The sequence below is a fragment of the Falco cherrug genome, chromosome 16, assembly GCF_023634085.1.
Source record: "Falco cherrug isolate bFalChe1 chromosome 16, bFalChe1.pri, whole genome shotgun sequence".
NCBI lineage: Eukaryota > Metazoa > Chordata > Aves > Falconiformes > Falconidae > Falco > Falco cherrug.
The window spans coordinates 9,370,099-9,394,880 of record NC_073712.1 but is presented as its reverse complement, the minus strand read 5'-3'; the positions used below and the strand labels follow the sequence as shown (position 1 = coordinate 9,394,880).

General features: G+C 39.5%; 2 protein-coding genes across 31 annotated transcripts in view; one reads left to right on the top strand and one right to left on the bottom strand.

Annotated features, from left to right (window-relative positions):
• The window catches only part of LOC129737458 (uncharacterized), a 142,462-nt gene that overhangs the window by 48,759 nt on the left and 68,921 nt on the right, over positions 1-24,782 (bottom strand). For 3 of the 28 annotated variants that reach the window (XR_008735340.1, XR_008735348.1, XR_008735342.1), the window contains one exon: positions 15,284-15,636. The exons of the other annotated variants lie outside the window; for them this stretch is intronic. The gene's annotated coding sequence lies outside the window, so the exon portion shown is untranslated. The remainder of the gene's footprint in view (positions 1-15,283; positions 15,637-24,782) is intronic. 28 annotated transcript variants of the gene reach the window in all.
• NGF (nerve growth factor) overlaps positions 19,958-24,782 on the top strand; it is a 34,433-nt gene continuing 29,608 nt past the window's right edge. For 2 of the 3 annotated variants that reach the window (XM_027816400.2, XM_055727905.1), the window contains exon 1: positions 19,960-21,080. The gene's annotated coding sequence lies outside the window, so the exon portion shown is untranslated. Of the gene's footprint in view, positions 21,081-24,782 lie in introns of all 3 variants that reach the window. The other variant, XM_055727906.1, reaches the window with a different exon arrangement.

Genomic DNA, 24,782 nt, shown 5'->3' with positions numbered 1-24,782 from the left:
ATGAGTACTTAACCACTTCTTCTGGCCTGCCTACTAGACATTCATTTCAATGTATAAGCAGGCTACTCTTACAGACCATGACAGCCTAGCGGTTTCAATACTGAAATGTGGTTGCTGAAATACATGTCAGCATTTTCATGTATCATTCATGTATTTTGATATAATTTTGGACTAGAAGATTATATAATATTTTCATTTGGTTCTATTTAAGTGCATTTCCCAGTACCAGGCTTTAGCATAAACAGGATTTTCCACACCAACTGTTCAGCAGTAACTATATAACTTTTACTCCAAACAAGCAAGGTAACCCCTAAGGTAGCTCATTCCCTGCTCTGCAGCTCTGTCATCAATGCTAAAGGTTTCTCCTCATGGCCAGCCCCAGCATACTGCAAATGTGGCATTCAACTACACTGAAGAGAAGTATAACTAGAGTGTTCACTCAAACAAAATCTGTTGTGGTTTTAATTTACATAGTTGCATTACTTACAGAACTTGTATAATTAAACTCTTTAGGAAGAGAGTCATATAACTGTATGTAGTTATAGTTTATACAGCAATTTCAAATATCTATATCTATGCAGTTACAGTTTACCTGTCACCAGAATAAGTTCAGTTCAACATCATACTAAGACAAATGAAATTTTACTTGGTAGTCCGTTAAAACAGGAAGACAAAACATGTGTTAGCAGTAGATTGCTTTTGTCACTAACTAGAACAAATAGTATATTTCCTGCTTATAGTCAGAGAGAATGAAGAATAATTTTTACTGAAGATAACTAGGTTTACAGCTGATTCATGAATCTGCAGATTGCACAAAGTCTCTGAATTATGCTTTGTCAGTAAGTGGAAACTAATGGTGTCTCCTCAGAGAAAGACACTTGTATTCCTCCACAGCCTACAGCTGTAGTTCATAGACTGTGGCAGAAAGAAAGGGCAAGGGCAAGGGCAAGGGCAAGGGCAAGAGAGGAGAACAACAGGAGAGGAAAATGAAGAGGCATTATGGAGCTCCACTGCTTTCTCTGCTCTTATAAATTGTGAGGGGAAAACATATAAAGATTATAAACTTCAATTCTATGAGATAGTTTTACACAGATTTTTGTGAAGAAGTTAAATCATAAACTAAATTCATAAAAAATAGTGATATCAAAATTTACCAGTGCTGTAAATAATTTCCAGGGAAGTTCCCCTCTCAGCTAATGTAAATAATCATAGTTCCACTGAATTTTATGTGTCTTCACATTAACTCTTTCCAATCAATTTTAAATCAATGACTGAAACACCTAGGTTTTGCGCAGTTGATCTCAACTGTGGAATTCAGAACCACATGCCAAGAGTAAATGTACCACAACACGCGGGGAACAAAGCACTCCCGAGCAATGGTCATGCCACATCAAGGGAAGTTTAACTGGCTCAGTCTAACCAGTAAAGACTACCAAAAAAAGTGACAATAAGGCTACAGCATATCTAAAATCTTACAGCTCACTGGGAATTGGCTATTTTACCCAAGTATGTAATTCATATCCTGGAACCACTCTCTCAGTAGTAGGCACCCGCAACTTCATTTTCAAAAATCTCTATAGCCCCCATTCACTGGAAATGTGGCAGTGAATGCAACTGCTTCCACTGCAGCACACCGCACTCATTCCCTGCCTCCGTTTTTATCGCACCTATCCAGGAAGCAGGAGGCACAAGGTGAATTTCTTCATTCTGTAAAAAAATAATAACCCACATCTCCCATCTTCTGAGAGTGTTCTGCCAACCTGTTACGTTAGGAGTGGGCACTGGCACAGAGCAGAGCAAAGCCAAGCCCACCCCTGTGCTTCCAAGGTCCTCTAAACCACAGGCCAGCCTTAACCACATTCTGAGAACATCTGTTGGATGCAAGCCCTTTGGGATTGTGAGAGGTGACTGCCACATTTCTAGAGTCTGACCTACCTACTGAGAAGCTCAGGGAAGGCAACCACTTCATTTCAGAGCCTCATGGCTCTATGTACTAAACAGCTAACCCTTTCCAAGACTGCTGCATCTCTAGGGACTTAATTAAATTTAAAATAAAAGACTAAGGTGACAGCTCATGGCAGTGCAGTAGATATACTGAAGTTTTTCCACATCACTGTTTTAAAATTAGGTGACCAAACTTGGCCCTCTGATTTTTCTGAACTTTGAATCTGGCTCTTTATGTAAAGTCTTCTGAATATGAAAGACCACATAAAGATGTCACCTGTTATCTGGGCTGGATGGGAGGTGATATTTTTGGCAACATTAATTTTTTATAGACCTTCTTTATGTTCAAGATTCCTTAGCATTTGTTGTTTAGTTATGTGTCCATGTCCTCTGGGACTCTTGGTCTTGAGAACTTTCTGCCATGGTTTTGTTCAGTATTTGAATTAACATTCAGTTTCTTTTTTGGGTCAGGAAGTCATGCCCCCTCCCCAAGACTGAAGTTTGGGTTTCTTTACCCCTCTTTGGAGAACTTACCTGACATTAATTCCCTGAGCCTACAGATTAACCATCCTGGCATATTTAAAGCCTAAAATTTGAAAACAATCAAATGAGCAAAAAAGGTGAAACACAACACTATCAGGATAAATGCTACACTGACAGATCAGCTGGCAACATTTCAGGAGCTACACAAAATTGTTCTCATCTCCAAGTGGCAGTGAATCTTATTTTTCTTTTCAAGGGAATGACTATAGGGAATTATTTGTTAATGCTAGATGGCTAAATTATACCAGTCTATCAAAAGTTGAACCTGGTGATCTGCTACACTGCAGTTTAATTTTGAACAAGGAAAGTCACTGTTTCTCAGGCTATAAACTCATCAGAAATGCAACTCTGTCCTTTGTTTTTTCTTGCCTGTAAGGACGAGTGCAGACTTTAAACAGAGGCAATCATCCTTTGTTTTTCTAAGCAGAAGACACTGCAGAATATGCAAATAAGAAGCATAACTTCAGAGTATCCAGAAAAAGGAATAAAAACCCACAGTTGCTGTGCCTGGAGGGCTGCAGACCACAGAACCGCTTCACCCACAATAAAAAGATGAAAAAGAAATAGACTCTAGGAACCCATGATACATAACCAGATATTTACATTTCAGTCTGATAATTTTTGAGGACCCACAGGTGTACTCTAGAAAACAGACTTCTCCTTTACCAGAAACTGCATCCAAAGAAAACCAGAGAATGCTGTACATCAGGTTTCCTTAATTGCTCTGACTGCATCTGAAATCACCCCATGTTTTACACTGCTTACTGTTCTTACTTTTAAGAATTTCTAGGGACAGTTGACTAGCCTGAAATCTGACTGTAATTTTAACAAAAATAAAAGCAATACCTTCAAAACATTGTCTTAAACATCTATGTAACAGATGCTGATGCTTTGCCTTAAGGTTAAATTGGATGCATTCAGCATCTGTTACTGAGTCACCATGACAGAGATTAGAACGTTATGTTTGTGTTTAGATTATCTGCTATGAAAGCATCTGGGTGACTGTCCTGGGATTAATTTCGTGAAGTCTGATATTTGTGCATTATCACTTTATCATTATCTGGTCCTCACAGGGTTTGTTGGCAATGCCGTAACTACCTCCCCCATTCAATTAAAGGAAGGGAAATAAGAAAATGGAGAAGGTCAGGCTTCTGAAGTAATCTTCACCATGCAATTAACATTTACATCATAAGAATTAATGGAATAACGGTATAACCATAGGCATACAAGATGAAGGACAGATGCTATTTTTCCGTTGTGGTGCAAGCACCTTCTCACACAGAATCTGTCGCTGATTCTTTTCCCAACCGCATGACATTTATTCCCCATTCTCTTCCAAGATGCCAGCAACCCAGCCTATAGCTAAAGTTTGCCAAGACAACTATTTTTGACTTCTCTTGAAGAAACTGATGCATCACATTCTAAACACTTGCTATTTCCCCTGTGATAAATGTTCAGGTGGAGAAACATGATTGTGCTGGAGTAGATTAGGGGTGCTGGAGATGTGTACAGTATCACACCTGCTAAATCACTAGGAAGCAAAATATTGCCAAATTTTCATCCAGCCTTTACTGGGACACAGTATTAGTCCACATATAATTAAATGCAAAGCTATTCTAACTTGGAGGTATTCAGAGAACAAAATCTTCTTAAAACCACTGGGTGCAAATAGAAGGACTGTTACCAATATTTCCTTTCTCATTATGCCAGTTCAAACCACTGTTGTCACTGGGCATATGAAACAATTATAAGTATTATTGTGGCTTAATAAAGTTTGCCTTCTAGCAAACTGGAAGCTCACCTGCCTGCCATGTCCCAAGACAGTCACACTATCTATTTCACTGAAGTAAAACCCTGAAGTCTGAAAACCACAGTATTTTGTGTGTTTCTGACTACATATCAAGTATCTTCATCTTCCAAAACCCACTTTGCGACAGGAGGCCTTTGAACAGGCACTCAGTTCTGGATGTGTCACCAATCCATGCTACATTCAGAGCCTTCTTACCATTTTGTAACTGTGAGATTTTAATGTGAGCAAATAAAACATCTGGATACTTTTGCTTTGTTACTTGCATCCACAAACCCAAAACTGCAGCACAGCATTGTATGTCTTTAACATAGTAGAATGAGGATAACTTGTGGCTATCTTAATTACAGCGATTTAATATGGGCTTTTTATATGTATCAATTTATGTCAGCATGTTGTGAAATAATTCTAAAGGACAGCCTGAAAATCTGGTACACGATCACTTACATCTGAAAACATAGTCATCGTACTGTATGAAATGACTGAAAAGAAAAGTAAAAAAGGGCAGACCTATAAATGAAGTTAAACTCCAATGAATAAGCAATGCTGCTTCATGGAGATCCTCCATCAAAGTAGTGACAAGATCCAGTGCTCTCAACATAGGTCATAAAGACTGACAAGACCCCTAAATTGGAGCAGTCAGTAGCGGCCAAGAAAAAGACATCAAACACACAAAACAGTACTAAATGCAATCTTATTCATGTAGCATCTTTAAGTGAACACCTACATTTGCCTAGGACAGGCACACTCAGACCAAAGCAACAGAAGTTGAGGCTTATGCCCCAGGGTCAAGATAAACTTTAAGTAAGAAGCGACAGCTTGCTAACTTTTTTGTTAGCTGGGAGCTAATGTGAAGGTACTAATTTGGTTTGCAAACGTCCTTGCTGAAATACACTCAATGCTAGATTGAGAGGTATCCTCAAAAACCTCGGGAGTGAGGAAATGTGCAGGAGTAAATAGTGCCTCCCTTTTGATATGTAGGTTCACAGAAGCTTTTCTGAAACGATGACAGTTAGGTACCGAGATGCAACCACTTAAAAGGTGTCACCTATTGTGAGGGAAAATGATGGAGAACTACATCTCACTTTAAAAAGCTTCCTATTCTACTAATTTACTCAGAGGTGGCAGCTTGAAAGAATATGGTCTTCTGAAAGTGCCTGCTGTAGAGTGCAGCCTCCGGAATACATGCAGAGCTCTGATTTCTAATATAAACAATTTTAAACTGAAGTTGTTTGAAAGTTAGACAAATGCTTCAATTTAGCACATCTCTATCTCAGTACAAAAGAACTCTGAATGCTTGAGAGCTCTCAGGAAGGTACTACAGGTGCCTCTCCTCTCAGAGAACCTGGAGAAAGTCACACCTGACAACTCTCCCAATGAAAAGTGTTGGAAGCCCTCTTTGCAGCAGGTGAAGGAAAACGCTAGTTTTAGTAAGGAATCCGTCATAGATCTGACACAAGGTCCAGCAAGACAGCAGGTGGCATGAGACAAGTTGTCTATGAAAAAGTCATGTCAGCCACATCCATTCCACACATTGCATGAGCTACAACAGAAATGGGCAAGGTCCAGTTTTGCAAAGCAATGCATTTTGACTGTGATGATGTCCTAGCGAACATTTCACTTCAGCGTCAGCTTTGTAAAACTTAAAATCTGAATAATTTGTCTTTGCTGTTTCTTTTCTATAATAGTTTCCAGTGTGGCCTACAGGCTTTAACAACCAACATAACCTGCCACTTTCATCATCATCAGAGACACTGATCATCACCTCCTTCTGCAGTTTTACAATGCAAAACAAAAATCTGTCCAGAGTAAGTAGTTTATGAAGTCCACAACAAGAATAAGCTTTAATATAATTCATTAGTTTCTTCTCATTCAGCTCTAGTGAGGACAATATGATTCCAGGAACATGTCTGGTCCAAAAGTTTCAATGTCACTGAAATCTTCACCATTAGAAAACACTGAAAGATGAACTTTGACTTTATAGAATTTTAAATAAAAATAGCATTTTTACTAATGTACTCTTCCCAAGTGCTTGCTTCTTCCTAGTATGTTTCCCATCCTAATACTGTATGTTTTTGCAGCTGGCAATTGACACTGCCAATGAGCCTTTATGTTCAATGTTATTCAATGTATTCCCATCAGAAAGCTATTTTTACTATACAATTCACTATCTTCGTGAAGTGTCTTGCATATAATGTTCATATTTTAATTTGCATTTTTTCCCATAGGATAAGTAAATAAAGATTCAAACAACAATATTTAAAGAATTTAGGCTTGTTTGCTGAGAGAAAGAATTTTATAGAATGGAAAACTGCTTTGTTTTAGCAAAAAAACAGGAAAAAATGCAACTTTATGTTTCAGATTGCTATACTGGAGTTTGATACAGCACCATCATAATGAGACATTTGCATTTAATTTTATAGGTATGGGAAAATAACACACTCAGTGATCATTATAGATGGTAGGATGAAAAGTTCTCAAAATATTGTTCCATTCTATAGAACAATCTCTTAAACAGCTACAACTGGCCCTTCAGGAGGCAGTCTGTGTGGATCTGTGTGTGCATGCCATTTTGCCGTGAAACTGGCATTTCCTGGCCTAGCATCATGTGCTGTGGCTAAACCCATGTCATCCAATTTTCCCTTAATAATTCAGCAGTGTGCTTGCAAGGAATCACACCTCACATAGCTCTGGGCTCTGCCATCAGTTGCAGGCTGATGCAGTGGAACCTTCAGGCTCCCCTCAGGGGGAAACACCAGCCCGGTCTAAGGCTCAGGACCGTTCTTTGTGCCACAGGCATTTGAGTTCAATGTTCTCACAATCCTTTCTGGATTTTCATATGTACAAAATTCAAAACACCTAGCAAGATGGAATCAAATCCACCTGAGAGTACAGCAGCAGAGACTATGGTTCTTTCATTTACACTTCAAATATACTTTGCTCACAAAACCGTAATCAGCATTTAGTCCATATTGCTCACAAAGCTCACAATAGCATGGGCTGATTTACAGTGTTTGAAGAATAGATATCATTTACATATGTTTGTTCAGGACATGTCTGCCACTGCTGCATCACAGTAGGATGCAACTGTCCTTTCTAAGCATGCTCTAAATAAGCATGCTCTGTCCCTTCCCCTGGACTGAGAAAATTTTTATTCACACACAACAAGTATAAAAATACTGTGACCTCTTTAACAATCTTCAAGCCAATATTTTCTGCTGAATTGGAAAAATAATCTTATGTGGCTACAGAAATAATGTTTGTGTTTTATCAGTGTTCTTCCCACCAAAGGCTAGATTATCTGTTTCACATCCATTTAAACACAGGAAGGTTATAACAGGGCAGACAGCAATCTGGTCTTTATTGGCTGGGAAAACTGACCTCATAAATCTGATTTGATACATCTGTCCTTTCGGCTGTCTGCATATATGCCCATGCATCCAGTTGGCCATGTGCCTGCTCAGTGGTAGATCAGCTTCTGTGGCTACTGCACAGAGGGTTTTCCACCTCCCCCTCCCTGCTACAGAAATAAACATATTGCAAGAAGTGCAAAAAGGAAAATGTTGCTTGTAGGTGCTTAAGAGAGACAACGCACTATTATGATCAATAGTCAGGAAGCTGTTCAAACTACCTAGAGCAACCTCAATTATGTCTATCCATCTATTTCTCTAAGCAGATACTGAAATTACTCTCATTGGCATACTTTCTGCGCACACCTGAATGGAGTCCATCACTACACAATGCTGCAGGCCATCTCACACCCCAAGTACCTTACAGCTCACACTTCAAGAGCAAAAGATTGGTATCTACCACGTGAACCCAGTTAAAAGTGCCAAACTTTAAAAGAGACCGAGTTTCAAGTAGGGAATGAAGGATCAGAACTAGTACTGTATAACTACAAAACAGGTATTACAATGTAACAATTATTCCAGGTACATGAATTTGCTGAATCGTATTTACTAGAGTGAAATATTTTTGTTTGTTTATCACCAAAGGCACCTTAAGTCTGTTGCTCTGCAGTGCAAGTTTTCTGAAGGGAGTCACCAGCAACCCCTTTTTCCTCCAGTGTTCTGACCATTCCATGATTTAGGACTAGCCATATGGGCTCATAGCATTTGCTGTCCATCAGTAAACCAATTTAATATAACTAGTGAATACAAGAGAAAGAAAAAAAAAATCACATTTGGCCCATTGCCTTTTCAAAATTAAGACTGTCGGTTTATTTAAACAAAAGTCCCTCTACCAATATACAGTTTTACAAACAGCTCTTACTAGCATAATAACATGTTCTCTTCTTCCTGTTAACTTCCACTGGTCTCTAGGAGCCTCAATGTGAAACTTCAGAAGTGCTGCTATTATACTTTACCTGGAAAAATGACTCTATATGATAGAAGTAGGAACAAATTAAAACTTAAATATTGTCATTTTAGGACGTTCCCCTCCTGCCTTGATTTTCTGTTTTGATAGACACACGGGTAATTTCATGACTGATAAACATTTATGTCCCAAATGTCTGACTTAGTTGCCAGATGCACATAACAGCAGTAAACTATATACCTAAGAAGCCTGGCATCTGTACTGATTTATGCTTGTTTCAGGCACTGCTGTTTAACTTCATAGTGGGACGGTAGAGGGTTAAAAAACAGATTAGCCTCCATACAATGGATGGATTTGGCAGTCCAGCTGCTTAGCAGGAAAGCAAAGAAGAATAGTCTCATGGTATTGATCCAATTTTCTGCTATGTGCTGAGAGGATGAAGCAGTTTGATCTGATTTTACAATGACTCCACTTCCCAACAGCTCTTCCAGTAGCACAGGGTAAGATAAGAAGATCATGGGAACAGCAGCTGATAGAATAATCCACCCATTGATTTCTTCTCCCTGCTTACTCCCTGTGTTTTAATTGAATTTTGTGGTTCAGCATTGGTTTCAGTCTGTGCTTTCCAAGTCAACTAGAGTCCAAAGTAAAGCAATGGGAAAAATCAAATTCTTGAATTTTGTCCAAATGGAATTGGACAAAAATAGACCCAAAGATTCTCATTGCAAATTTGACTCTGGAATGAAGGTTGTGTAGGGTGGGGGGGGGTTGTTCTGGTTTGGGTTTCTCTCCTTTTCACTCAGCTCTTCCTTGCAATAAGGGCAATGTGAAAAGGAGAATGCTGGGAAAGAGACATTTTCTTGTTCCCAGCAAACAGGTTAAAAAATTAAGGGCACTGGAGGTTTTGAAGAACTCACTTTTGACACAGAAGTCACGGAAGAAACTTCATAGAGTGTGAAAAGTTACTGTCAGTCACCTCTTACATACTTGCTGGTCATGCTACAACTTGGTTTGCAGTTTCTTATCAGTGCACTATGTAAATGCTAATAATTTAAATTCTGGACATCTAAAGGCATTACAATGTTAAATATATGTTATTCTAAAAGAAAGCGAGACATGTAAAAATAGAGATGAACAGTTCACTTCCACTCCACCATCGGGTAGAGTCTTTGCATGCCCTGCCTTCCCCATGCCTAAGTTAAGCTTCAGAAAAGTAATGGTGTTTTTCACCACCTTGAGAACATGGTCCAGCATCACTCTTTCTTTCTGTTTTACCTGGACAATGCCTTTAAGAATCTAGAAGTTAAGACTTACAAATATGGATCATGAGTTGTCTGACAATTTACTAACAACCAAGACTATGGATGATAAACTCCAATTCAACCTCTCAATCTCTCCCTATTCTCCAGCGTCCCATGCAAACTGCAGGTAACTAATGCCCTTTCCTTTTTCACAGAGGTGTCACAAAATCATGGCTTCATTCCAAAGGTACAGTGTGTGAACAGCCCTGTGTACTTATCAAAAGTTCAAGTGGCTAAGGAACTGATAGACCATATGTAAACAGAAAATACATGTTGGGAGAAAAAAAAAAAAAGCACACACACAACTTTTCACACTGACCACAAGGTTGTACAATGACTTAGGGCTCACTCAAGAGCTGCATATATAAAATCCAGATTACAGCTGAAGAATAAGGGAGACACTCTTTGAATATCCTGTAAGCCACTCTGGACCTCCAGAACTCTTTAGTCGCTGTTCTTCATAGGAAAACATTAAGCATATGTATCGCGTGAGATCTGTAAGTTTGAGTTCTGCTCTTAATATAGTAACACTGACAATTCCTAGGTTAATTTCCAAGCAGAATGACTTTATCCGTCTGACAGCTTGCATTTGGAATGATACAAATTTTGGAAAGGCTTATGGAATGACAAATGCAACATAAAATTGTATTTGCATGTCCTGAGGAGAAATAGTAAAAAGAGGAAAACTCAAAATACCAAGTCTCCTTTCTTGGATAATCAAGAATAGCTTTAAGACATAATGCGCTTCAGCATTTCAAAAGAATCACAGCAGAGTAAGGAGAATGGTGCCAAGACACAGAGCAGAATGGCAGGAACTCAAGCAGTGCCAGCACTGCAAATGTTGGATATTCATGCAGAAGCCAGGCATGATGCTACCCTCAAAGCAGCTACATGCCCAGTCACCAGCTACACTGTGTGGTCTTTCAGATTACAAAAACGAAGACAAAATGAGGCAGGAGCCTTCAGCAATACTGATTATCCGCACAGTTTTCTAATTAGCAATCATAGGATGGACAATCGAAACTCCTTTTTATAGCAATGACTGCTCTAGTCTTACCTTCTTCATGTTTGGAAAGACAATATGACATGTGCATTGCATTATGGAAAGGAGGAATAAGATTGATATCCAAGTTAGAACCAGTAACTCCCTCTTCTTTGGGGATCACCTCGTCTAAGTGGGGTTCTTCCGGCCATCCAAAGAGGGCCCACATGAGTTTCATAACCCGGGCTCAAGATGAGCTACCCAAAACATGTGCCTTCCAGAACAACAGTCTTATTGAAACACTCTGTACTTCACCAAAGCTGAGGCAGCAAGGTAATTAAACCATTGATTCCCAGCATAAAATACTGTGCAGATCTTGTAGTGGCAATTACATCCACTTCATCCATAGTCTCTAGTTCTTCAATAGCATGTAGAGTAAGTTTTTGTTTGCTGAGCACTACATGACCACATTATATAAAGCTGCTGCTAGCAATATCAAAACATATTAAAAGTTTAACTAAGACAATGTGTTTCAAAAGAATTTGCTTTCTTTGGAGCTGGAATGTCCCCATAAAAAGCCATGATCTGTACTAGACTGAGCTGTCCAATGATCTGCAAATGCTGCACATTGTGTCCTGGAGTAAACCCTGCTTTTTCAAACCCAAATTGGTTTGGATTCCTCCTGTGCATACAGACAGCATTTAAAACTAATGCTACAGCTGTGTGTCTTAAACCTGATTTTCATTTGTATACTTGCCTTTCACAGATGTACTTTCACTTTACAATATTGCAAATCTACTGACAATGCCACAGAGCCTCTTCCTGGTACCACTGGGAGTGGAGGAGGGTGTGTGCAAGTGTCCCTGAAAAGCATAGCTGTTCCTGTTTTCAAGGCTTGATCCACTACCCTGATTTGGAAAAAAAAATAAAAGGGGGGGTGGGGGGGTTTCCCCCAGAGATTCTCCCTCTTCCTGCTAGCCACTGAAAATACTATTATTTCTGTAGATCTGTACATCATACAAAAATATAATTCAGCACATGCAAATTTTTAATTTCTCCCTGTGCCAACACAGACTTGTGATTACTAGTGGCCCTCTGGTTCTCCTGAGTGCCTCTCTCCCCACCTCTTGCCACTAGTTCACCTCGTCCTCTGCAGCGTCCCATATCTCTACTAGAGCTGTTTCACTAGTTCTCCTTAAAGCTTTGTATTCCCTAGTCTGCCCATCTCCTCGTTAATACCTGTGGTCCCACATTAGCACACAAGGCGAGAAAGTCCAGGACACATAAAAGTGAGTCAATTGAGAGCTTCGCTTCATTGCCGATAAAGGCTGAGGGATTTTAATTTTGCAGACTCTGAGAAGCCATACAGAGGTGAAAGTCATGGTGAAAACAAGACAATGTCTGTATTACTGAAAGAAAAACCCAGTGTATGAGTGTTACAGTCCTACCAGGGGTTGACTCCATGCCTACTTTTCCTCATAGCAAAACTGAAGAGCTGTGCCTTCATTCAGTTTTCAACTTGCAATACTTCTCACACACAGAACCATGCCTTTTACTGCAACACAACTTAACACACATAAGCAGTCCCAGCCTGGCTCAGTCCAAAGGTAGTTCTGTCCTGGAGTTCAGTCTCCAAAAGCATCCAGAAGACGCGTAGAAAACAAGCGCAAGAAACAGGGTAAGCACAGAGCAATTCACTATTTGATATACCCTCCCTGTTTACTGCCTTTTTTAGTAGTAAAGACAAGTTCTAACATTGGCAGGGAGTCCCAGCTTTTAACACTTTCCTCAGCTCTATTGTTGTTACACAATACAGAGTCCAGGTCCTGGAAGACAAGTATGATATGCAATCATTTGCACTTCTTTTCAGACTTCCCCCAAAGCCTCTTTAAGATTTATCACTAAAGACAAGAACATACTGGACACAGAGATGGTGACAAGCAAGTCCATCCTTTGAGTCTTCTAGTGTCAGGGCAGGTTCTCTCCAAATAAGCACATTCTTTAAGCTACTTTAAAATAAGTCCCACCCTCAATAGCTAAATGTATCTCACTCCAAGTTTGATGTTAAGTCTATGTTATGTTCCTAATTTCATAGCAGGACTTCTTACTACATCCTTCGTACCTCCCCCAGATAGAACTGAAGGGACTACAGCTGAGTGCACAAGCTAGGGTCAGTCATAGCTAGACACTGAATTTTTTCCTTTGTGTGTGTATTGAGAGAATACTTATAAATGCAGGGGATAGCCTTCATGCTTTAAGGTAATATTCATATTCTGATATCTAGTAAGAGAAAGGCAGTTTAAAAAATTATTAGTGACAAGTGCCTTAAAAAAATGGGCTCCCTCCAAAAGAGACAGAACTAGCTTCTCTTCGCAACATGGAGAGTTGTTCAGTAGGATGGACTGGTGTCCAGTCTGAGATATAGTTCACATGCCTGAAGGTAAACTGCAGTCCGGGTCTGATCTTACTGCTGTGGAAGTAGAAAGGCCTTGTCAGTATCTGCAGAATGTGAACAACAGAAAACCTAGGAATCGGCATGGCAAAGTGATAGCCCCGCTCCTTTCAGTGAATAAAAGCCACTGCAGAAAAAGACATTTTACACTTCATTGTGAATCTGGTCTCTAGGTTTGGACAGTTTCTCTTGACCAAGTAATGCAAACCTATGTGTCCCTAGAAAGTGGCAGTCTCTTCAAGCACATTTTCCTTTTTAATTAAAATAACAATTGCCCTGTGAGGAGAATAAATGACAGAACAGCAGCTGTAGTGATTAGCTCGTAAGGACCTGCATAATGCAACACTAATGAACTGCAATATACTCTTGCAGAATATCAAAATGATTTCTTCACATGGGTGAAGGGGCTCCTTGTTTTTTTCATGAACATTTAGTGCAATAGATGGCTTGACGACTGTGGACAATAATATGGTTTTATTAGATGCCACTACTGCTTGCAAACGTCAGACATCTCAGAAAACATGTGTGCCTCAGAAATCACCTACACAAACCCTGGGGCACCTCTCTGCATCCGCGTGCTGAGTCTCTGTGCAGTTCTAGTCTCAGGAAGGGCATAGTGGGGTTAGAAGACGTTCACAGAAGGGCATGTAAAGAGATTAAGATGATGAAACAGCTGCCTGGTGAGGAGAGACTAGAAAGACTGTGGCTCCTTGGACTGAAGAGGAAGAAGGTGGAGCAGGTCATGATGAAGGTTTACAAAATGATCAAGGTGGTGGATAAGGTGATTATAGAACTGGTGTTCAAGGAACCCGACGTTACTGAAACTTGTGTACGCTCACTGAAACTTACATTAGATCAGTTCAGAACACGTACAAGAAAGTACTTCCAAGAAGAGAACTTCTGAATATTGTTGCCACAGAGGGTTGTGGAAGCAATAGTGCCTGTAGACTGAAAAAACAACCCAACAAGTTTACAGACTGCAGGTTCACCAAGATGTAAATGGAATTAGGGTAGGGGTGTGCTTTCAATGTCCCTACTTCAATGACTATGAGTATATCTTATCTCCTGCTGCCACTTCTCAGGACAAAGTCTGTTTTTTATTAATCTAATTCTGCTGTAGTCATTAAACACTTTTCTGTTCCTAAAACTTCGATGAAAACAAAACAAAACAAAAAAAACAATGACCTCAAACCCAGTAGATTTACCACAGAATACAGACTAACAAAGTCAATGCCTTCAGGCACTGATGTATAAAGAGTGACTAACAGTACTGATTTTAATTACTGCCATGCAACAATGCTAGGAACAGAGAACCATGTTTTACAGCAACTCCTAAGTGTGCTCCTCCTTAGGAACACCAAGAAGCACTGGCCAGGGAGAATCCTGCAGATGGGATTCTTTTTCAAAGACTGAATTAAACTTAAGGAAATTAAATCTTGAATGACTGGGAGGCAATCTGTGGTCATCCCCAAAGTATGGCCTCTAGCATGGTAACTGATTTATGGTAAAGCATAGGTAGCTTGAAAACTTCTACAGGGCATAAGTGTTTGAAGAAATTCACTGATATTGTAAAGCCTGTCCTGGTACCAGAGCTTGGACAAATCTTAGATGAATTTCAAAGCAGCCATGTAATACCTGTTACCACAAAGTAATTTGCTAACTTTATCAAATTATTTTTTTTAGCTAAACTTCATAGCTTGGCAAAGTTTTGCTAGTTGGTACTTTGGTCTCCTTTGTTGCAGCACAAATATTCTCTTAAAGACTTTCAGCAAAACTGGGGCCCCTGAGAAATAAGTTTTAGGCAGCATGTTTATAGAAAAAGAGGTGGGCCAAGCCAGCTGGACCTCTTATGACCATGTTCAGACCAAAAAGAAGGAAAAGATTTAATGACAAGCCTAATTTTACACTTTAAAAAAAATTATATACCAGTAACTTACAATGCCAAACAGTTTGTCCCACCTCCTCAAGAAGATTTAAGCAACGAGGCAACCTTTCCTGATAGCACAAAGTTCTCCTCCTGTGGTCTACTTGATGACAGAAAGTCAAGGGGGTGCCCTGAAATGTTTTGGGGCTCACTGGAGAAAGAAGGTACTTCTGTTGAAGAATCTGTGGCACGGTGCTTATAGTTCCTGTGATGTCCCAATGCTGCTTGCTATTCAGTGCCACTGAAGCCTTCCTGAAGAACAACATGCTGCCTTGTGGGGATTGCCTGTAGGTCAGTCAGATACACATCATATTCCATGCACCTGTGCCTCTAGCAAGACCTGCTGCTGTATATGAAGATTCAGTACTGCAAGTGAAAGAAAAAAAAATTGTGATATGATCATATGTCATTTGCCCACTAACAAGGCAAAAAGGATCAGGTTATAATACTCATCCCCGGTGGATATAAAATCTCTTAAGCAGCTGCCAACTCCCAAAGGTCATGAGCAAAGTATGGCCGTACCGGCAAATTATTCCCGTTATCCCAGCACGCATTATGCACATGTGATGAAGCCCGACTTTGACAAGGAGACATGTTTTCTCTTCTTGCTCTCCACCACTCTTCTACCATGCTCTAATAGAAACTATGAGGCCCGTTTCACAGAGCAGAGCAGAGAGGAGTAACCTTTTGCCACAGCTCTTCTCTCTGGTCCCAAACCCTTTGCAGCAAGCAGAGGAGCAATGCTGGAAGCCATGGTTTCTCAGGGGCCATGCAAATGATAGTCCCACTATCCAGCAGCAGGTGGCATGGCCAGACCTCCCAAAGAATGGTCTCATTTCATGCTGACATTGGGTGAGTGAGTCCTTAAACAGCGATGAGCATCACTGACAGTGCTAATACCCCCCCAAAAAAGGATAATGCTGTCAGATGCTGTGGATCTTAGAAAGATTAATGCTAGCACACTGTTAGTAACATATAACCAGTCAAAAACCCCTCAACCCCAAAACAGGGGAAGCACGCATTTTACTAGCTCTTGAAATGGAACAGAGATTCATATGAAAGGTACACCAGACGATGTGTTTGCCTTATAAAACTCCATCAAAGGAGCTTTTGTCCACAGAGAGAGACCTCGTACAAAAGTCCACAACCAGCGAACTCTGACTGACAGACTCTTTATGGTTCCCAAAGACAATTCAGAGTTCAACACAGGTCTGGTTCAGCCCAGTGCAAAAAGCTACATCCTGGGAAAAAGCTTTGCAGCTAGTAAGCAGAGTATCTTAAAACTTTTTAACCTCTCACAGAAGTGCAAGAAATAAAAATCTGAGTGTTGATTTTCCAAAAACATAGGTTCTTTAATAATTTAAATAGCATATAAGCTCTTGTTTGACCCTCACTTCCAATCAAGAGCTGAGCGTTAATTAAAAAGGTATTCCACAGAAGTGCAGGCCTTGTGTATTCCAGAAATATTTGTTGTTACTATATCTTTCCAAACAACTACCAGGCAAAATCTCTGCTGAGCCTGAAGAGTAATGTAAAGTTTTTCTCATAGCTCTGCCCTGTCTATATGTCACTGCCATTAGATTTATATTCTCTGTCTGCAACAGTGCTTGAACAATCAACTGACATTTTGCATTTAGTAAGCTCGGGCTTTTGAGATGTTTTCATTTATAGTAAAATGTTGTTTTTCTACTGTGCACTACATAACTCACCAAAAGTGAAAGAAAAGATTAGTTCAAATCACTTCTGTAATTCACCATAAATGAATGTTTCTAGTCTCTGCATGGTTTGAATTGCTGTGTATTGGAAATGCATCATGTATAGATCAATTTTCCAACCCACCCAAGCTACATTCTGTATGTGTTATTGACTCAACTGTGAAGCCATGTGGCAGAAACAGTTAAGAAAATATTTATAGGAGACTGAGTCCTACAGTGAATCAGTAATGAACTTGTTTGTCTGACCTATTTATTCATGACCCATGGGTGAGCTTCTGCTTTTTTCTAGTAACTTCTACCATACGCATAATACTATAAAGTAATGCTGCACAAACTAACAAGGATAAAATAGATCACTTAATTCCTGTATCAACTTTTTCATTTTTTTCTAACTAACACAAGAATAAAATATGCATTGTGATCATTCCTTCCAACATTTTGATTAACTTCTATTTAGCCAAATATGGGTAAGCTTCCTCCAGCTGAGTATTAAGGGAAAAGTTTAATATCTCTTTACATTCAATTTAGCCTTAGGAAGACAGCTCTCAGACAAGTTTGCTCAAGATACCTATGTTCTATTTTCTGGAAATTTTGAAAACTGGGAATGATAAGTATTTTTTTAGGTAAACCAGACACTGTCCTACACTTTGAATGCCTCATTTGTGATACTTAAAACTTTTCCTGCATTCACATCAAACCACCTCCAGGACAGCTAAGGGAAGGGGCTTATTTTTGATACATCTTTATTCATGTAGAGACTTAGTATTACAAGAAGTATTGAATGTAACTGTTTGCACACACACACATGTAAGTAGGTGTCTCTCAAGAAAATAAAACTTAACCTTATCCCATGCCCCTAGACCTTTATGGGATCTCTGTAAACTGTTTGATGCCCTGTGAGACCTTTTCTCAGTAACTCAACACTTCTTTTTAAGTGCCCAGATTTTAAGAACAGCAGCTGTAACTCACCTGTGTTACTTCCAAAACCACAAATATTTCAGAAATAAATGAGGATTTTCATAATTTTGGGCAGCTTTTTTTCCTCAAAGAGTGCTGCTTCTAAACAGAAAAGCCCAGCCACATCCTCTCAAATGCCTTCCCCAAGAATTTCATCAACACAAAAGACACTGACTCCAGGACACATCACATACAGTCCTCAAGCCCTTTTACAATCCTAAACATGCCACATAAGCATAAGGCACTTTCTTCATATATAGTGCCTCCTCCACCCTCCAGCTTTCTTGGACAGAAGTGCTGATGTGGAAGGAAGAGGCTGTGATGATCCACAGTTGCTTTTGTGGAACTTAGGGCGATGTCAAACTCAGCCTACAGTCTGAACGGACAGCCCTACTGTCAGGAGAGCACAAAACATTTTACCTTAGTCACCACTCAGCAGTGCTGCTCTTCATTTTGGTCTAAGCACTTTTTTTTTCCTGAAATGAAATGTCTTAGTGCACTACATGGCAGTACTCAGGCACACACTGGATTGATTTACTCCTGGGGGAACTGGAGATACTGTTTAAGGAACTCCATACACGAGATCATGTGAGACTTGAAATTACTGTAGTAGAGGCAGAGAAATAACTGGATGCAAATCTGTAGAGAACCAGGATTCATTAGTTCTGTGCTTACAGAAATGCTCTTTATGCAGCTGCTTCTCTGATTCCACAGAACATCTTTTCCTTGCTCAGCCTAACATTACTGGTCCTTCACCTTGTATGCACTGACCTGCCAAAGCAAGAAAATCCTCAGCTCATGGAAGATAAAAGTTAAGCAACCACGCACATAGTAAGACCTTTCTCCTTGAATCTGTGGTTCAGACCACTGCCAAAAGAGGAAGATGAATGACCTCTGTGCGATGCTTTCAGCCACTCTGCTCAGAGTATAGTAGTTCAACCAGCATCAGGCATTCTTCTGTGCATTGCTAGCATGCCTGTAGGGCCACACCAACTCGGACAGCTAGAAACGATGCTTGTTTAGGTTACATGGGAACATCAGAAAAAAAAAAAGCTAGTGCTTTTTCCCAGGGATTGTCACAGCAGTCTTGCTTGCTTGCTTGTATCAGTCTACTGGTGTAAACTTGAGAGGTACAAGAATAAGGTACAAGAGAAGGACTTCTTCAAGACAAAAATAAGTGTTTGTCATACAGATTAAGTACAAACACAGATTATTATTGATTACTGTGACCAAATGAGCTTTTGTGGCCACAGTTTTAAGAAAAACAGGCAGCTCTGGCCAAGAAATCAACTGTAGAGATGCTAAACCCAAGTGTGCACTAACTTAAGCAAAGGGGGGGAAAAAATCATATCTTTTTATATCTCTGTTTTGATGCTGTTTGCTACAGTCACAATGGGCTATAATGCTCTTTCAAATTTTCCAACACAAAGTCCTAATCTGAGGATATTCTAATGAAGTGACACAAATGCTGAACACAAGAATAGCTTGGCATTTCTGCAATGAAATATGAAGCTAAGGCCAAATCTCGAGGTCAAGTTTTACAGGCGAAACTTTCAGAAACTCTGATGGCTGGCTGTGTAAATGAAGACATCACGCTTTGGCCTGTGATGGCTATCGTGTGGAAAGCATTTTTCTTTTAGAAAAACAAAGCAATCTGCATAATCCTGGCATACTGGAAAGGTAATTTTAGCACTTGCATCAAGCATTTTGTGCTGCAGTTTCCTTAAGGATATATCAAGCAATTTTAAATGCACAATACCTCCAAGAAACAGCCTAGCACTGAAGCCACTATTATCTTTGGCACTGCGGGAAAGAAATTTAAGGTTTGTCTGCTAGTTTTAATAAAGTATGAAGATATGCTTGCTTTAGGTTCAGGAAGCAGCATATCCGTGGGGCAAATAACAAACATTATTACCTCAAAGCTACTTTGACTTCGTGCTCTGTGCCTTTACGTAGTATCTTCCACACATCTCTCCCTTCCCCAAAGGATTTTAAGGACAAGTCTCTCCAGATGGCTGCCCTCTTCTGGATGGAATCAAAAAGTGTTTGATTATTTCCACATAGATAAAATGCGGTGGTCTGCTTTTCAATGGAAGACGACTTAAATTTTTTCCTTGTGTCTGTGTAATCACAAAAGTTACACTACAGTGGAATGAGAGTATGAAATTCTAAGGGACGGCTTCATAATTCTCTACATAGTTAGCCAAGTTTTTTTAAAGTAGAGAGTTTTTAGCCAACTTGCTCCCATCCTGCCCCATTTCTTTCCTATATTTATCAGTGCTTAAACCACACTGTTATTTCCTTGCAAAGTACTTAATCCTGCTTCACAAAAATAATGGCAAACATTTCCATATCTCTTTGTTGCTTAAGGTAAGCATGTTAAACATAAAATATTACAGTTGGAAGGGTTCTTATATAATCTCTTCCTCTGTCCCAAGTCAGGGTCAAATATTTCTTTGCTACTCTAGATAAGTGTTTGGATGACCCCTATTAAAGACAGCTGATAGCAGAGAGCGCACAATTTTTGCAGGGAACACAGTCCACTGCTTTACCAGTTAACTATTAGTGTTCCTATAGGTTTGTTTATAGACTCATGACACGAGTAAAGGGCTCTAGAGATGATTTTCAAAAGGACCCATTTGTCAGGGAGCTCGAGTTTCTTTCTGCGAGCACTCATCTTTAAATTGAGTGCAAGGATTAAGATGCAAAGTAGAAAGGCTGTAGACAAAACATTCCTTAAAGAGGGTTTCAGTTCTTGACAGTGGAACCAGGAAGTTGGAGGTTTTTCTCGGTATTATGTATGCGTAGTCATACAACCAGTGCACGCTTTGAAACTTTCACTGCACATCTGTGCATCACTGCGTGGACTAGGCACCATGCCAAAGGCTGAATTCCTGCGAGTCCATGCAGCTCCCACACGTTTACAGCACTAGGACCCAGAGGGAGCTTAATTTCTGTGAGTCAGTGCAGCTAGCTGAGCCCCGAGAGCAGTGAATGAGGCTGGAAAAGCAGAGGGAATGTGAATGGCTCTTCTGGCTTGGAAAAGTGTCCACGGACCGGGGTGCTACAGACTACAAAACAGCTTGGACAACCCTCCAGAATCCCTGTACCCCTGACGTCCAGTGATACTGCTCTGAGGTGAGTGACCCCACAACAGTCAGCTTTCACAAAGCAAGTAACACGGCTGTTGCACCAGTTGTGGAAGTTTGGTATCTTCAAAATTAGCCAATGTGTTTTTGCTGTACAGTGATTTTCACTCTCTTGAGGAGGAACAGATCAGATGTCTTTGAAATATATGGAGTGCTCGTTGCTCTAAAATAGCATTTGCAAGAAAAGTGTGGTCTAGTGAAACTGAAAATTGCATCTACTAATGCAGGTTAAACTGCACGCACATCTGGAAGGTGTTCATAAAGCATTTGTGTTGAAGTTTAAAGCTTGAAAAACATCTTTAGTAAGAGGAGCTTAATCTTAGAGAAACATAAGTATTCTTCTCATTCTTTTTATCCAGGTAGCTTAAGTTTTATTTGCACTGTACAGCAGTTACACCTACATGGAAATTCTTTACTGTCTTTGTTCTGAATATTAAGGCTTACTTAACACTTTCCTTTTTTCTTTTTTTTTTCTATGATAATTCTACTCTAGGTAAGAACTCCTTTCCTTCTTTACTAATGTAAACAAATGGGAATTCTGCTAAATCAAAGCATGGCTGGCCCAAGGCAGAAACCGTTTAGCTACAGGCAGAGCAGTAATTCACTAGAGACTGTATCCTCTAGGATGTCCCCTTGGAAAAGCTTACAAACTCCCTGCTGCCTGCCTGTTAGTGACAAGATGAAACCGACAATGTTTATTGATTTATACTGGGTGATAACACTGTTTTATCTGATGCACTAGTCAGAGACAAAAATGGGGACCCCAGTCAGGGAGACAGAAGGAATTTGTGTGCTGAGAACAAAAAGCGTTCGTGCTTCAGTTGCTTTCTTGACTTTAAATTCTCCTTATATGCTCAAGAAGTTTTAGAAAACCAGTGAAAGTGAGCGTGCTTGTCAGGCTGGTTTTTCCAAGTTGTCACAACTTTGAAGTTGCATTGTAACTGTTAGACAGATAATTTATGGGTGTTTTCATGCATTAGAGTATCACAATAAAGTCTTTTGGGCACTCTTTTGCTAAGCCAAAAAAAAAAAAAAGTTACCATTATCTGCAAAAAGACAGAGAGGAGCTAACTTGCCTGTATATTCATATTCTTTGCACTTCTGAGCTGTTTCACATATTACAGAAAACATGTTTTTAAAAGAACCCTGACAACTATAATTTGTCTGAAACTAAGAAGGTTACAATATTCTCAGCATTTTCACAAAGAGGTTACAGTGACGGAATGAAGAACCAAGTAAACTGGAGTATTCGCATGAGTGTGATGAGAAAGATTTGGCCTTTAAATATATTAACAATTATATATATGAATAATTTTCTAACATATCTTGGCAAGGCCTGGATAGGAGCCCTCCTGACGAATCTGTGCAATAGAACAGTGATTTCACATCTTGGTCAGTCCCAGCCACTCACCCTAAAAGAATCTGTCAGTCTCACAAGGTAGTAAAGAAAGTGACCGGGGCTTTCTTTTTCTCATCCTTTTAGCTATGTAGTGTCCATTTGCTCAATCAAAAGCTTAAATTACCTTTTCAGATGTCTTCATTTAACTTCAATGGAGAATTACAATGAGCACAAAGGATCATTCTAGCCCATATGCTAAGTAAGCAATTGTTACATAGAATAACTAGGCAGTCTATGTAATCACCATAAGATGTTAATTTAAAAAATCAGGTTAGAAAAATACTTAAAATATGTATTCAGATTAGCATTTTCAAGTGTAAAATGTCTTTCTTTAATGGGATACCTAGGACAAGGTACCTAGAACAGATAGAACACATTTAAAAAATAGATTATTTCAATCGATAGAATAACTCCCATAATTCCCCCTATTGCTCCTTGGCTTTGGCCATATAAAAATGTTCCTTTAAAAACAAAATTCTATTCATTGGTTTTCTGTTTCTTTATTAAATGCTTTTGGGACTAACAGAATATTAAATATATATTAATTAGCATTCATTTAATTTAAAGTCATGTGGGAAGAAATCCGTAATTTTAGGAAGTTAACATAATTCTGCCTTTTTTTTAGTCTATATTTTAAGAACAAACTCCGCTAATAAAAAAATAAAGCGTTAATAAAATTAAAATGCTTTCATTCCAGACGATTCAATATTATAACAGCCAAAGTCAATGCTGGGCTGGTGGGTTTAGAAATATTTGTCTGTCCTTCAAATCTCAGTCCAACAGGAGCCGGTCAGACCCAACTGCTTTCAAACCAGCTACAGAACGGTGACCTCTGCCGGCAGCCACCCCCTCATGGAAAGGGCTTTTAAAGGCTTATTCAGAAAGTGACAGTGAACTAAAACGTTTATTAGATCAGCTGATATGCTTAGAGAAATGTAAGATAACACCTCTTCCCACAAAACTTGCCTCATGGTAAGGAAAGTAAAAGGCACATGTGACAAGGCTACTGCAGCTGCGTTTCTCTCACAGCAAGAAGGAGATTCTCCCAACGCTGAACTTGACTTGAGCACGGTCACAGAGGCCAATGTATTTAAGAGTATTTCTACAACAGAAGCGTCTCCCACTCTGAGATAATGTCCTATGGGCTGCGTGTGATTTGTTCTCCTGCCAAAATGCCCTTTGTGCAGCTCTGCTGAATTCATTAAATATTTGCCTGTGTGTGTATTTATACCAAAAATTATGTGGCCAACCAAAGCAGTATCATTTCTGCTGTTGCCAAGAGATTGCAGTATCTATTAATGTGATTTATGTGCACTCTTAGCTGCCCAGTCCCACTAATAATAAAGCTATGGAACTTACTGGAAAGAAAATTCCAGACCCTCGCTATAAGCCCATACTTGTCTCCACATCCTGAATATTGTTTGTGGTTCTGGTCATTATTTACATCCCAAGAAAAAGAATAAAATAAAACAAGAAAAGCTGGAGGAGGATGAAAGGCCTGGAACATTTTCCATATTTAGAGAAACTACATAGATTATGATTTCTTAGTGTGGAAAAGAGATGTCTGAGGAGGGATATAGTGAAGATATTTACAGTCATAATTGTCCTTAAGACATTTAAAAGGAAATGGCTGTTGTCCTGTCTCCTAGTTCAAAAATTGAGTAGTGGGAAATAAAACTAGCAGGTGGCAAGTTCAAGGCAAACAAAATAAGGTAGTTCCTCTTCCTTGCATGATTGAGCTATGGAATTCCTTTCCACAGGATATTGTAGTTTGCAGGGGTTCAGCAAGTAATCAGACATACTTTTTAGTGTGCCTGTGGTTCAGGACATCTGTGATTCAAAAATGACTGCTGAGTGGGAGAGTACACCAAAGAGATGATCACCACATGGTTGCCCTATTTGTACACCACTCCCTAGACATTATTAACTACTGCAGGGAATAGAATACTGACCTGGATAAACTTCTGTTCTAGTACAGACACCCCAATTTCTCCTCTATGTTTTAGCCTGTCAAATACTTGACCTATCCTAGTAAGAAGAAAAGTGGCTATGTAGTATTTTACTATGGGTTGCTGGTTCACTGATGAAAGAATGGTGGTGCTGGGAAAACAAAAAGGTAAAGATAGAATTCTTCATGTCTGTTTTTGTTCAAGAATCAGGTGTAGGCATGTGTACATATACTTCCACTACAGAAAGACATTAATGCCCAGATTCACAGCTATTCAGGCAAATCAAAGTCTAAATATATTATGAGTTAGCTACTGGAAAAAGGCCTGTGAAAGTACATAACTG